Raw genomic sequence first — 13,730 nt, 5'->3', positions numbered from 1 at the left:
AAAGAGAAATGCCAGAGGAAGAGTAAAATTCAGAAGAAAAAATTATTTTTCTTACTGAGACTCCAGAATGAAGTAAGTTTACACCTAAGAAAGTTAGCAAAAAATTGCTTGGACATCCTCTTCCTTTCTACAGCAGCTGTTTTCACTCTATATTTTAATGAGTGGGCTGAACTAAAGTCTTTGGGGAAGGGCTTTCCCCTCCCTCCCCCCTCTTTGGTATCCCTATGTAAAAGACTGCACTACAGTATCACGCTCTGTGCTTCTGTTGAATGAATAAATGCCTGTGGCTGGACAGTCCAAAGGAAAGTCTATGTTATGTTCTCATCTAGTCAAGCTCCTTAATGAAATATTTTAAAAATTTTCCTGGATATTCCATTGATGTGATTTTGGCTACAAGAAGTAAGTATTTAAAACTTCAGAAGATTTAAGACCTTGATAGTCTCCTAAATTTTCTGCTATAAATAACTTGTGGAATATCTGCTGGTTTTGGAGGTAGATTTTGTTTCAATTACTTCATTTTATATTTCCTGTTAACTGTTTGTGTATGTTCTGAATGATCTTTAATTTCCTTCAAGTTGCATACTGAGATTCTTGGAGGAAAGTAACTCAAATCGTGCTGTCTGTGAAGTGTAGTAGAAAGTATTGATTACCTTTTACTGTTTAACAAAATCAGACTGACTTATCATTACAGACGTTATTTCCAAACTACTTTTTGAGTCCCCTACTTCTTGATTCATCCCTGCCTGCTGAGTCACTTTGCTTTTTTCATTCCGGTTATGTAGTTTTATTCAGGGTCCAATCAGCCCCTCTTATGTGTGCTGAGAACATCTGCTTTGCAAGCTTCTGTGTATTTCACAGCAATAGAATATTTTTTCTGTCTTTTATATGATTTCTCATACAAAGCGGAACTTAGAAAACGGTGAAAGCAGCGGCTTTTTTTTTTTTCCCTTCTGCACTAGATTATGTTCACTAAACTCAGCAAATAGCAGAATTCCCCCTGGAGTACCGGGAAACAGCCCAAACTCACTACAGTTGCATTTTGCTAGACTATTCTTGTAGTAGGCTTTTATTTTTTTCTTCTTCTCTTTTATGGTCTGCTGAAATTCTTTCTGTTGTAACTGCATTCCTGATCAATTCCATTCTTAGATAGACATCTCTTGCCTGTTAAATTTCTCCAAATAAATATCCCGAAATAAAAGTAAGAGATGCCATACTTAAACTGCAAATTCAAGCTGAGATATTTTTTTTTCACTAAAACTGAAGTAAGATGGGCTCATTTTCCAGCCTGCTTAATGATTTAATTAATTTGTGGCTCAAATTATCGTCTTAATTTAACAGAAAGTCAAGGCTGACCTTAAGCCTTTGATACTTAAAGTTTGGGTTTGATTCTAGGTTTCTCAGTTGCAGCTGGAACAATTTAGGGCCAGACTCAAACCCGATGATTTGACTCAATAATTAGTAGCACATTTTAAAAATTTGAATAAGACCTAGGGTTAGGTCTTCCTCAGTTTTTCTGGCATAAATATGGGAGAATTTCTTTCATTACAAAAGTTTGAGTGTCTCTGAGCATGCAGATGCTTGGACTTTAAGACAAGCATTGTGGTTGATATCAGGGCAGGTTCTTCACTCTTGTTTTTTTCCAATTTTATTCTACTCCAGTAATCACCTGCATCTGTCCTTGCAATATTCACCTCACCTGAGATTGGCCTGACAGCATGGCCACAAGTAGCCTATGTTGTGGAGAGAGCCCAGCAACTACTCTTGGGCACTGGAGTTCTTCCATATGCTCTGGTTTAAGAAATTAAAACTTCAGCTAATGAGGATTTCATTCTGGCATAGCTCCAGGCTATGAACAACCTCTCTGTTCTAGTTGGGAAAACCAAGATTAAATTAAGCAGAGAGAGGTTATAGTAAATTAAGGATCCTTTAAAAGCCACCTTGATGTAGGTAGATATGGGTGATAACTGAAGATAGTAACCCTGTCTCTTTCTCATGATTGACTCTTCATCATCTTGCTTAGTAATTTATGGTCATTCTGAAAGGCTGGAGATACATTATATGTTGTTGCACATAAGGGCTGCCTGCTGCTGCTCCCGAGTGGAGTCCTGCTCTGCAGCATCCGTAAGTGCTTTCCCAGTTCTCCCATCAGTGACTTGAGATGGCTGTTAATGCTCTGAGCTCGGGAGGCTGAACAGCCCTGAACACCATGATTCAGCTTTCTCTTAAGTTTTTCCAGAATATTTTCTTGACATTTAAATGACAAATTTTATTATTCTGTAACTTCCTAAGGCATACAGTTCAACAGAGGCAGTCATTTAGAGGAAGAGCCAGAACCCAGAATGTGGCTAATAGCTTCTAAAGCACCCTGTAGAGCGCTTACTGCCTGCTCTGCAGGAAAGATTTCCTTTGAGACTCCTTTGAGGTGACTGGATGGTCTCCCTTTATGTAAAATATTCTCTCTATATGGCCATCATATGATGGTTTACTGTCTTGCACCTACATCCTGTGGCCAACAAGTGAGAGAAATAACTACATAGAGGCATTACTGGGCACAGCAGCCTTGTCCAGCCTCCCCTGTGGCAGCTGAAAATGAGCTTTGGCAGTGAACTGAGGCTAACTAAGAGGAGCAAGTTTAATACATAACTCTGTGTGATCTCTAGCATTTTATTTCATCTGTCTTCATTAGATTTCCCTACCTATGAATGATAGGTAGTAATGATGCTTCATTTGTCTGTATTGGTTGTAAACTAGTCTGATAAGGTGCCTAGTCTTATACACACCTAGCACATTAGGGGTAGGATTTGACTGGACCTTTAGGTAATGCTGTGATAAAAAATACTGCAATATTTTTGCAGTATATTTTTGCAAAAAAAACCTTTCAGGTAACTGCTTTGTCTATATCCATATAAAAGGCGTGTGCTGAATTAAATAACTGCTGGAAGCTTTATTAGAAAAGAGTCATATCTGTCACACAGAGCATGTCTGTTTTTCTTCAGTCAATACACAGAAATGAGAGATTGGTCTCTTATTTTTGATTTTAATTTCTGGTAGCATCTGAAGGGAGGGAAGCACAGATTGTTATATTGATGTCCCTTACTATGCGCACTGCAGTAATGTTTAGGACATGATCATTTGTTAATATAACTTTTAAAATTATTTAAAGATTTCATTCAAATCTGTTGGTTCTGTATGTTGTAGGCTCCCCACGATTAAGAGCACATAACTCAGGGTTGTCCTGTTGTATAAGAAATCCCATCCAAACCCTGACTTGATTAGTTTTTGAATTCCCAGAGCTGTATCTTCTGAGCAACCAAGACTTCAATAGGCTCTGAAGTCTGGGGTTTTTTTGTCTATGTTTCATAATTTTTCCAGGTTATGAGAAGCTTTTGGCACTTAAATTTTTTCTAATCTGTTATGCAGCTTGCTCTCACACATCTCTTCAGAGTTTTCATCCTGACTCAGTGGCCTAATATGTTCTATGTGACAAAATAATTCTCAACTCTGCTGATTCTGATGTTGATGTAAAAAAGTTGAGGAAAAATGGGTAAACAGCAAGTTTGTGTCCTCATTAATGAGTAATGGACAGGGGGCAAAATAGTAAAAGATCTATAGACAGTATTACTTAAACATACTTTTCTACTTCACGTAGAAGTGATACTTTAAAGATTTCATGAAATGAATGAATTGAATAGAATGCACAGAGAGGCTGTCATTCATGAAGTAATGAAAAGGTACAGGTGCATTTTTATTTCAATGTACACAGTATTCTTATTCTTCCCAAATTATTCATGTCACAAAATCAGGATGGCTGGGGTAGGAGAGAAGGTGGGGTTCTTAGAAGTAAAGGAATCATTAATGATGCTGTCAGAAGTCAAATGGCAGTGGGAATCACTTAGGACCTATATTTTTCTGTTACACTTCATAAATTATTTTGTGATTGGGCAGACAAAGGCACACTTTCTGTTTGGGATCTGTGTGGCTGCAAGAAGTGGCATAGATCAGATTCCATGAGGAGGGCCATGACTCTACAGCAATGGAACCAAGACCTGGACTAACAGTGTTTGAAAGCAAGTATTGTGGGTTGATACAGCAGTAAGTCTCTGCTCGTGAATCATGACTCTGTGGTGGAATTGATATAAAAGCATTTATATCTGAAATATTCCAAGAGAGTAAGAAAAATAATTGTCAAAACCTGTTTGGTTTCAGGTGGAGACTGAGTACTTAACGCAGTGATAGAGGTGTAAAACTTTTATAAGGTGTTGATCAAGTTTTTATCAAGTTTGAAAAGGAGACTGGCAGTTTTACTTCTATTTTTTTACTTGAGAAAATGCTGCTTTCTAGTGCAGTGATTGCGGAAGTCTGGGAATAAAGTCTAGATTTCCTGAATTTCAGTTCATTAATGAGCTCTGTGAGAATTTGAGTCCCCCTGAATTATCTTCAGGGAGGGGTTACCACACTGAATTGTGATTACTTAGCAGCTCTCTGAATTGGAACATCCTAAAAGGTTTGAAAGGGAACATCATCAGAAAATCTGTTTTTCTAAAGGCAGATCTGGTAGTCTTCTAAAATATGGAGTATGGGGGGAAACATTTCCATTAATTCTTTTTGCACCTTACAGTATTACCAGGGGCAGGATGTTGTCCATGGTAAATTCCACATGCTTCTGGGTAATGTCTTATCATTGTGTAAGCTTCTATACAATGTTTCCTGTATCCTGGATTTTTTCTTAGTGTTGTGTTGGATTTTTTTTTTCTTTGTTAAATGCCTGTTTCTTATAGGGAAGAGGAAGACAGCTGTAATATTCTCCCCATAAATCATGCTGGGAGAGGAGATGTGTTAGAGGTTTTCTTGTGACCAGCGGCTCTTAAAAATGGCAGAACATCACTGTTTCATGCACACTAGTGGGTTGTAAATAAGAAATTGTCCAAGAATAACCATAGTTTTTGGCATGTACAAGAGTGCTTGGCAGAAAGTTTGTCTGTGGATAACACACAGCACTACTAAAGTGTTGGGGTATAAGGTTTTTTGTGTTGGTATAGCTGTTTGTTTATCTTGTTGTTCTAAATAAGATCAAAATATTTCTTGCAGGTTTTGATGTGCTAATCTGTATTTGAATGGTTTTGGGGGCACATTGTGTGTAGTTAAGTTTATAGACTTGTCCATAACTTCAGATCGTGACCTCCTATACAGAATTGGCAGCATAATTATCACACTTTCAGTAGCAAGGGGAAGCAGACTGTCTCAGAGCAATTTAAATTGCTTTTATTTCATATTTGCCAAGTTCTTCTATTCTCTGTAGGTTTTAATGGCTCAGACCTCTGGAAACTCTTCCATACATGGTTAAAGTGCAACCACTGATGGTGTGGAGAGGGTGGGGGGGGAGGGGGAGGATGGAGGGAACAACCTACTGAGCTGATAGAATTTTAAACAAACTTGGGTGGTTTTCTTGAGACCGCATTTCAGCTCCAAGTCATACACATATATTCACATTCAGGGCATTTCTCAGTCATGCTGGAAGCTAGAGGAATTAAGTATCCATATGGAGTGAATCCAGCAAGGGTAGGTAGCCTCAGTGCTCCCTCCATTCCGGCCCATTTTCTTAGCCAGGATCCTTTCTGGAATCCTATTTCTACAAGATTCCTTCAGCCTTTCTGCCTTTGTCCATCTTTTACACACATCATTGAAATAACTAGGTTGATATTACCATCCTTTAATGGTGGGAACCCTTTGCACATCTACCTTGTTCTCCCCTTAAAGCAGCTTGTCATGGATAGCACTTACTTTTGATCAGCTTGGTAATAGGTCATTAGCATTGGATCAAATGTTGTATACCATTTATTGTATATGCATTTATTTTTTTAAAATGTGCTTTAGAATAATTTAAAGATTGCTGTGTAACTGAAGCCCTCTGCCAAGCTAGAAACATACTGAGGGACTGATTTGGTCTAGTGCTCACTAGTGTCAGATGAACTGAGTTGTTCTACTGTCTCTCACAAGCCTGTTGTGTCATATTGATCAAATAATCTGTTTGTTTTGGGTAGAATTTTCAAAAGCACACAGCAGTTATGTAAATCTATTCCTATTCAAGTTGATGGACGCCTAATTCTTATTTCCACTAAGGCTCCATTACACTGCCTGGCAGGGTCAAGATACTTAAAACTAGGCTTCTTGCCCTACCACAGGAATATAAAGGGATCCCATGGAAATGCAAATCTGACTGACAATTTTTCCATTGACTTCAGTGGAAACAAGATTAAACAAACAGAACTGCTTTTTATTAATTTCAGCCTCGGCTTCTGTGTTTTCCTAATATAAAAATAAGCCTAATATCATCTACCTATTTAATGTATCTGCAAATGCAGTAAAGCTAATTTAATGTTTGTCCAGCTGTTTGAAGGTGTCTGGGGCGGCCTAAGTGTCCACTTGCATTATTAATATGAACTAACTCTCTCACCAGTGAAAATTTTGTATTTTATCTTGATGAGAAATATCCCTAAATCCAAGTAGTTCAGTTTAGTAAGACAGTGCATTGTTCATGAATTTAAGAGCCTGACATGTGATGAGGACTTCTGCTGTGGAGAACTGTATCATGGCAGGAGGGTGCTGGGTCAGTGTTAACCATGCTGCAGATCACAAGACTCTTGGTGGGAGCCAATTTGTTTCTGTCCCAACACTACAAGAATCTATCAGTTACTAACAGCATTTTGTAACAGATCCTTGCAAAAGTTCAAAAGGATACGAGAATCACTGTCTTGTAAATGTCATGTGTATTTTGCAGAATGATAATGAAGCATTTTGTTACCACGATGAACTGCCTTTTCTTCTCCTGCTGACATTCTAGAGCTCAAATTAATACCACTCTGTAGCTTAGAATCACAGTGCTCACTTTATACTAAAATTGTTAACAGGAATAAAAATAAAAATATGGTTTAAGTGTTATTGTTATGTGTGCTGAAATAGTTGTTATATCAGTTCAGATACGACAATAGTAAGCATTCAATTTAATTGGAACATACAAACATATACTAACAGATGCCCAAAAACCCTTGCTTGAAAGGAATCTCTGCCTACATGAACAACTGCCTTGCAGTCAGTGGACTTGCTTGGAAAAGGCTGTTTGTGTACAAAATTGCAAAATCAAATCCTAAATAAAGAATGCAGCATAGTTATTCTGTGCAAATGTGGGGTTGCTTTGTGACACAGGGTTTTTGCTATCTCTTTAAATAGATGAGTATCGTGCAAAAAAGGTCATGGTCTAAAATGTTACTTCAGGAAACAGCTCATTCCATTTCCATTCTGTAATATTGTCTCTGAATTTACGTGATCAATAATGTACATAAAACTTTCATGGACATAATCTATATTTCTTTCTTTTGGTCTTGTATTTTTTTATCTGTTGACATCAGAACCTGACAACAGGATCTGCCAGAACAGCCTATTAAATGCAGTTGATATTGACTGTTCCTGGAATGCAACCTGATTTTACAATTAGTGAAGGCTACCTTTGGTTTGTTAGCACAGGAACAGTAAAGCAGGTTGGAAATGAGTAAATCTGCACTTTTCTGGTAACTATGTAGCCAGCTGAGAGGACTCCTTACCATCTCTGGTGTCCAATGCCATGTATGTTAAGCAGTTAATGTTTAAATGCATTAAACTTTATTAGCTACACTACTACAATTTGTACAGCTGTCCTGATCTCCCAGTACTCCAAAGGTGTATCCAGAGACCAGCAGAGGTAAATCCTTAGGTCCATGGCTGAAGCCAGGGTGCAGATTTTTTCCTTTGAGGAATATAGACCCTAACACAGCTTTTATGAGATGGGCCCTGACCTCATCTCTATCAGAGCACAGAGGGGTGCCAGAATTTTAGTTAATTTGAATGCACAGCCACACAGCCCCCATGGGAACTTTGGGAAGGTGAAAGGGTGAAACTGTTATGAAACTGCTGTTTTTCCATTCCAGATCTTCCACTTTCACTAAGGAACTGTTCAGTTTGCCATTTGGTTAGTTATCTTAATGCCACAGGATTCTGAATATTCCAGCATAGCCTGGTCTGTATTTAAGTACAACCATATTTCCAGTCTGAAACCAACCCCTTTAGCTGTGGTATTTCCTCCAGAAATGGTTGGCTTGAAATGTTCTCAGTGCTAACACAAACCACAATTTTAAAACCCACACATTTAAGTCGATTACAAGCCGATGCTACCCAGCTCTGTATATACTGTTCTGATGGGAAAAGAAATCTGTGTGGCTGTTCAGTGCCAGTTGTTCCCTCTCTTTCTACAAAGGATTAAGTGTCTCCATGTGGCAGGGAATGAGAGCAAATGTGGGCTGCTGCATGTGTGCTGTGATCCACATCTAGCTTGATGTCATGATCTTGGCTACTGCCACCTGAGGCTGTGAGAGATTTTATTGCTGTGACTCCTAGGGGAAGCTCACACCTCTGTTGAAAAACCCTAGGTTTCCAGGCTCTTTCCATAATGAGTAGAGAAAGAAAAGCACTGGCATGTGGTGATTTGTTCCAGTTTATGTATTTGTTGTAGGACAGGATTACTTGTCCCTTCCAAGCCCTTGTTGCTCACCATTGACTGCAGAGGCAACTGTCTACATGCCTGACATTTTTCTAATTCCAGTTAGGTGAAGTGGATCCTACCATTACTATTTGTCTCTCGTGTTTGTTCATGTGAAATGTCCATGTTTAGAATCAGTAGCATCTTGAATGAGGATTTATGACTGTCCTGTATGTGTATGTGCTGATTTGCAAGTCACACTTTGGCAACATGGGTTTTTTTGAGATTTCTCACTGTGGAAAAGCAAAGAATAGATGATCATGTTGGGAAATAGAAAGTACTTGGTCATAAAGAGATAATGAAAACTATAGCTCTCTGCAAGATCTAAAGTTTCTGAGAATTTAAAAATACTAGATTTTTTGTATTACAAATGCTTTGAGTACGTGGTATTTTCAGTGTTTGTTTAGACCTGAGTGGAATTTCACCTTTCAGCATATGTAAGGTTGTTAGTTAGGAAGGGACAGTTCTTCTCTGAACACATCACATAATAATTGTTAAAACTTATCATTATGAATTTTCAAAATATGTAAGTATCCAGAGCAAGCCAGAGTAAAGTTAAATCCATTTAGTAAGGTCCATTGGTACTTGCATAAGGGGTGTCCTCCTTCAGAAGCCCATAATTGTAGCTGTTTACATCCTTAAAATTACAGTACTACTTAATTCTCTTCAGTGAAAGAGACCATAGACACAGAGCTAAAGAGTTGCAGGGATAAATTTTTGGTTTTCAGCTTTTTGAAAGCTGTACCTGCTGGTATCTAAGCCATACTGTGTTTTCCTTAACACACAGGATGTCAGGAGACCGTATTTACCATTCCATCAGGAGGGCTCTGTTCTGTTTATATTAACTTACTGTGGGGTGGGAAGAAGGCATTGTAGTAAGATACTGTGTCCTTGTCTAGTAGGAATGGTGGATTTCACTCTGTCACCTGCTGAATTACTTCACTGATGTGACCTGAGCTGTTTCCTGGTAGGGACTGTTTGGATGGAAGGTGCTTCCATGCGTGTATGATGAGTTCCTCTTCACAAGACACTGGGCATGTAACTTGTTTCACACAGTCCAATAAAGATGTGATATAGAGACTTCTGCTCACTCCTGGACTGGCTTCAAGATCCTGTTGTCATAGAGCAGTTATTGTGTAGAGAGCAATTCTCTTCAGAGTCACCTAATTTCTTCATTAGGTTGTTGACGTGCTCCTCTAGTCATGCTCGTGAAGTGTGTCTGTTGAAGAGAGTCAACACTTTGCTGTATAAGCATATTAATTAACTCCTATTATCTTTATTGTAGACATGAAACCCCAAATCACTTTGCTTATTTAGAGAAGCAGAGCCTGGAGAGGGTTTGCTGTATTATTAAGGATGCCCTTTGTCATTCCAGGAGTCTACTGACAATTGAGTGCACTGTAGACTCAGTTCATCGGGCTGCTTGTGGTTTCCTTTGGGACTTGAGACAAAACATCCTGCTGGTGCTTCAAATTTCTCCATTGTCAGAGCAAGGACAACTGTTGCTTAGTCACAGAAAGAGGGACTTTCAGCTGTGTAGTTGCTGTGTAGTTGTTGAGATGACATATGTTAGAGAAATGTATCATTTTGCACAGACTGAAATGCAGCATTGCCCTTCCTCTTGTAATAATCTTTGAGAGTTCCAGGACTTCAGCACTTACAGCAGTTCACTTACCACATCTCTGTGGAAGTTCTTGCTATTTGTAATGGAATAGTTTCCATTTGTCATGACAGACTATTTCTAAGCTTTGCTCATTAGTTAGGACTGGAATATATCACTTTATTTGTTTCTATAGATGCTTTCATCAGAAACCAAGTCCAGATGTAGCAGGTTGGCAGTGGATCAGGCTGAACTACCAGAGGTTTTGCTGAGACTAAATAAGGCTTAAATATTTTCATTCTGTTTCCTCTTCACCTTACTTATCATGCTGGCATTGACAGAAGCAAGGCTGCTTTCCTGAGTGCTGATCACCCCTCTGCATCATCAGTAAGTGCTGTTAGCAGTGTTTAAAATATGAGAGACTTGTTGGTGCAAGAGAGAGACAGGGGTTTGAATAGCTAATGCTTCTTGTTTTGGGAAACCTATTAAGATGTCAAGTGGCTCCTACAGTGGACAGGATTCTGAGACCTGCAGTAGCACAGTCCTGACATTTGGAGCTGGCAGCCAGCCCTGAAGGTGACAGCACACTCAGTCTGTTTTCACAGTGCTTCTTCTCACAGGTCTATATCTGGTAATAGGCTGCCTGCCGCTGGCAATTTGCATGGCAGTCCCCACTAATTGCCAACAGTGTTTTCACCTGTCAGGAACAATTCCTAATCAAGCACTGCCTCTCTGCAATGCTGGGCAATTACCATGTGTGTTACAAGATGTAGTATAATGTATGGTCATCGGTAAGCCACAGCATTACACTGACTTCTGCCTTCTGCAGCCCAAAGAGTGCTGCTGGAAGGCAAGATGCTGCAACATGGCTACTTTTCTGTGTGCAGGAGCCAAGAGTGAGCAGTGCTTTACACTTGGAGTGAAGTGTGTGACAAAATACCGCTTCAAGGCCACTGATGCCACCAAAAGGGCCTCACAGCGAGATAATTAACTTTAAGTTGCCTTCTCAGAATAAAAGACACAATGTCCAATTCCTCAAACCAAGGTCTTGGAGCAATGTGGGCTTTATGGAAAGTGCTGTTCTAATTTTCAGCAGCTGAGTTAGTAGAACAGCATGACTTGGCATCTAGTTATAGAAAACGTTGGGGAAGGATATTGCTTGCCAAATATGCAAAGCATTTGTGTGATTTACTTCAGCAAAGACGTGAAATACATCCTACTCAGTCTGAGCTAAGGAGGAACCCTGGGGCTAGGAAAGCACTAGAGTTCTGAATGGCAAATGGAGAGTGGAAAAGCTGTGAGCTCCCAAGGAGGTGCCTATTGCCAGGCTGTGGGGGTGACAGACCTACCTAGGACAGATCCAGGACCTACCTAGATCAACCTCCTAGGACAGTTCTCTGTGTGATACAGTGGGATGATAATATTTGGTAGAAGATGAAAGTGAGTTTAGGCTTCTGTTTCAGAAGAGCTCCTGCAGTGTTTTGTGGAACACAGAGTGCTGTTGGAGCTTCCAACTACTAATTAACTGCAGGTACTATTTTAGTTACCAGTATCAAATCTTTTGAATCATCTGTGTATGGACTTTTGACTTCTGAAAGCTCTAAATTAGAATGTATCCTTTTCTTGACTGGGGATAGGCTTCTTGAATGCTTTCCCTTGAATTACGCTGATGATGAAGAAAACAAAACAGTCCAGAATACATCCAAATTTGGTTCACAGAAGTACTAGAGTAGAAATTGTTTGCATTGTAGAATTTTATCTTCTTTCAGAGAATGCATATACCAGAGACCTCAGTGAATCTATGGAAGTTCTCATTCTGTACAACTGAGATAACTCACCCCGAGATATGTCATCTAAACTGCATTAAAATATGTGAAATCACCCTTCTCTTCATGAAGTACATGCAGCATTCCTCTTTCCTTCTTGCTGCATGATGGTTTCCTGATAGCAAAGAAAGAGAGGATTAATTTGTACAATGTCAGGTCCACGAGAAGAACATTTAATTGGTATGCTGTGACAGAAATGTGTGCATGCTGTGAATGTAAGTTATGGGAGAACTGCACCTTTTGGAAACAGATCACTCTAAAAAGAAACAGCAGGATTCCAGAGCATGGCTATAACTGCACTGACACAACCTTGGTAAAGTTAGTAATGGATCATATTTCATACCAGTTCCTCAGCAGATCAACTTTAATTTCATCAGCTCCTTCCTTTTTCAAGAGCCTTGATCTTATCCGTGTTAAAGACAGAGCTGCTGCTTTACTGCTTTTGAAATGGGGCTTAAGAATTTGCTTACATAAAAATACCTTGGAATCAATGGATGTTTTGCCATAGAGCATGGCCATGTTCATCTCCTGCACACAAAAGGTTTATTGTCACTACATCATCAATGAGACAAAGAGGTGTGGTAATTGCTGGCTCACAGGGGTGTGGAAGTCTGTGGACCTGGTTAAGAAATTTCTCCAGTGTGGAGGTGATTTTAGGGTGAAGCTAAGGCTCAACAGACAGAGATTGTTCATGCAGCTATCTCCATGGCATGCATGTAAATGGATGGTCTAAGCAACTTCTAACTGTTACAGAGACTCCTAAGACTATTGTTTCACCCCCACTCAAAACACACAAGAAGTGTGTGGTTCAATAAAAGGTGAGAAATTAAGATAAAGTTTTTAATTACTGTGAAAATTTATCCAGCTTCTTTTGGCTGTAATACAGCTGGAACTCTATGATATATATGAGCTATGGGGAATTTGGAATGAAACAGTTCTTCTTGTAAACTTTGAACTTGTTTCAAAAGTATCTTACCAGGAGCACACATTACAAATGACAGCATAACAGTTCATCACAGTCACCTTCACTGTGTACAGGCCTCACAGATTTTAGCTGTCAAGCAGCAAACAACTGAGCCTGTTATACTCTGTGGCTCTTTATACTGATCTTCAGAATTGGGGTATCTTCCTAATTCATTCCACTCCTGTCACGATGGGAGCAGTTCTGTGTACTCTAATTACAGGGAAATGTGATGAAAGTGCTGGCTTATGCTTGCTGAGAACAGGAGTACAGTGCAGTGGAAGTTCCCAAGATCCTGGCTTAGCAATTGGATGTCTTTGTTAGTGTTTGAATATCTGTTCAGTGACTGGCCCCCAAAACAAATGAATAGCTTGCTCTTTTCAGGACAGAACTAATAATGTTTGAACAACTTGTTGAAAATGTTTTGGCCCAGCATTATAGCTAGCTGAGCTGTGCTCTACAAGCCAAGCTCTGTGTTATCTGAACGAGTGGATAGAAAAAAAAATAAAAAATCTTATATTATAGCCAAATAGAAAGCAGATGAGTTACTGGTCTTCTGAAATGTGGGTCACTTTTACTATGAAGTCAGGTTCCAAAGGGCTTTTCAGCCCTTACCATCCAGAGGAAATTGTCTGCTTGAACCAAAGCATTCTCTGCTTCTGAATGCACAGCCAAGCTCTGCTGAGCAGCCCCTTTGCTAGGGCAGGTGAGCTGCTTACATGGGGAATGTCTGCTAAATTCTCAGCTGGTGTTAAAAAAGAGTAGGTGTGATAG

The 13,730-nt window shown here is 39.4% G+C and overlaps 1 protein-coding gene across 47 annotated transcripts in view; it reads left to right on the top strand.

The window, feature by feature from the left end:
• Nucleotides 1-13,730, top strand: part of SORBS1 (sorbin and SH3 domain containing 1) — a 160,919-nt gene that overhangs the window by 53,406 nt on the left and 93,783 nt on the right. For 12 of the 47 annotated variants that reach the window (XM_086901006.1, XM_086901008.1, XM_086901011.1 and 9 more), the window contains exon 1: nt 216-399. The exons of 32 other annotated variants lie outside the window; for them this stretch is intronic. The gene's annotated coding sequence lies outside the window, so the exon portion shown is untranslated. Of the gene's footprint in view, nt 1-199; nt 400-13,730 lie in introns of those variants that run through there. 3 more of the 47 variants (XM_086901005.1, XM_086901013.1, XM_086901009.1) reach the window with 2 other exon arrangements.

The sequence above is a fragment of the Cyanistes caeruleus genome, chromosome 8 (genome assembly GCF_971803275.1).
Source record: "Cyanistes caeruleus chromosome 8, bCyaCae1.hap1.1, whole genome shotgun sequence".
Taxonomy (NCBI): Eukaryota; Metazoa; Chordata; class Aves; order Passeriformes; family Paridae; genus Cyanistes; species Cyanistes caeruleus.
This window is presented reverse-complemented; position numbering and strand designations above follow the sequence as displayed.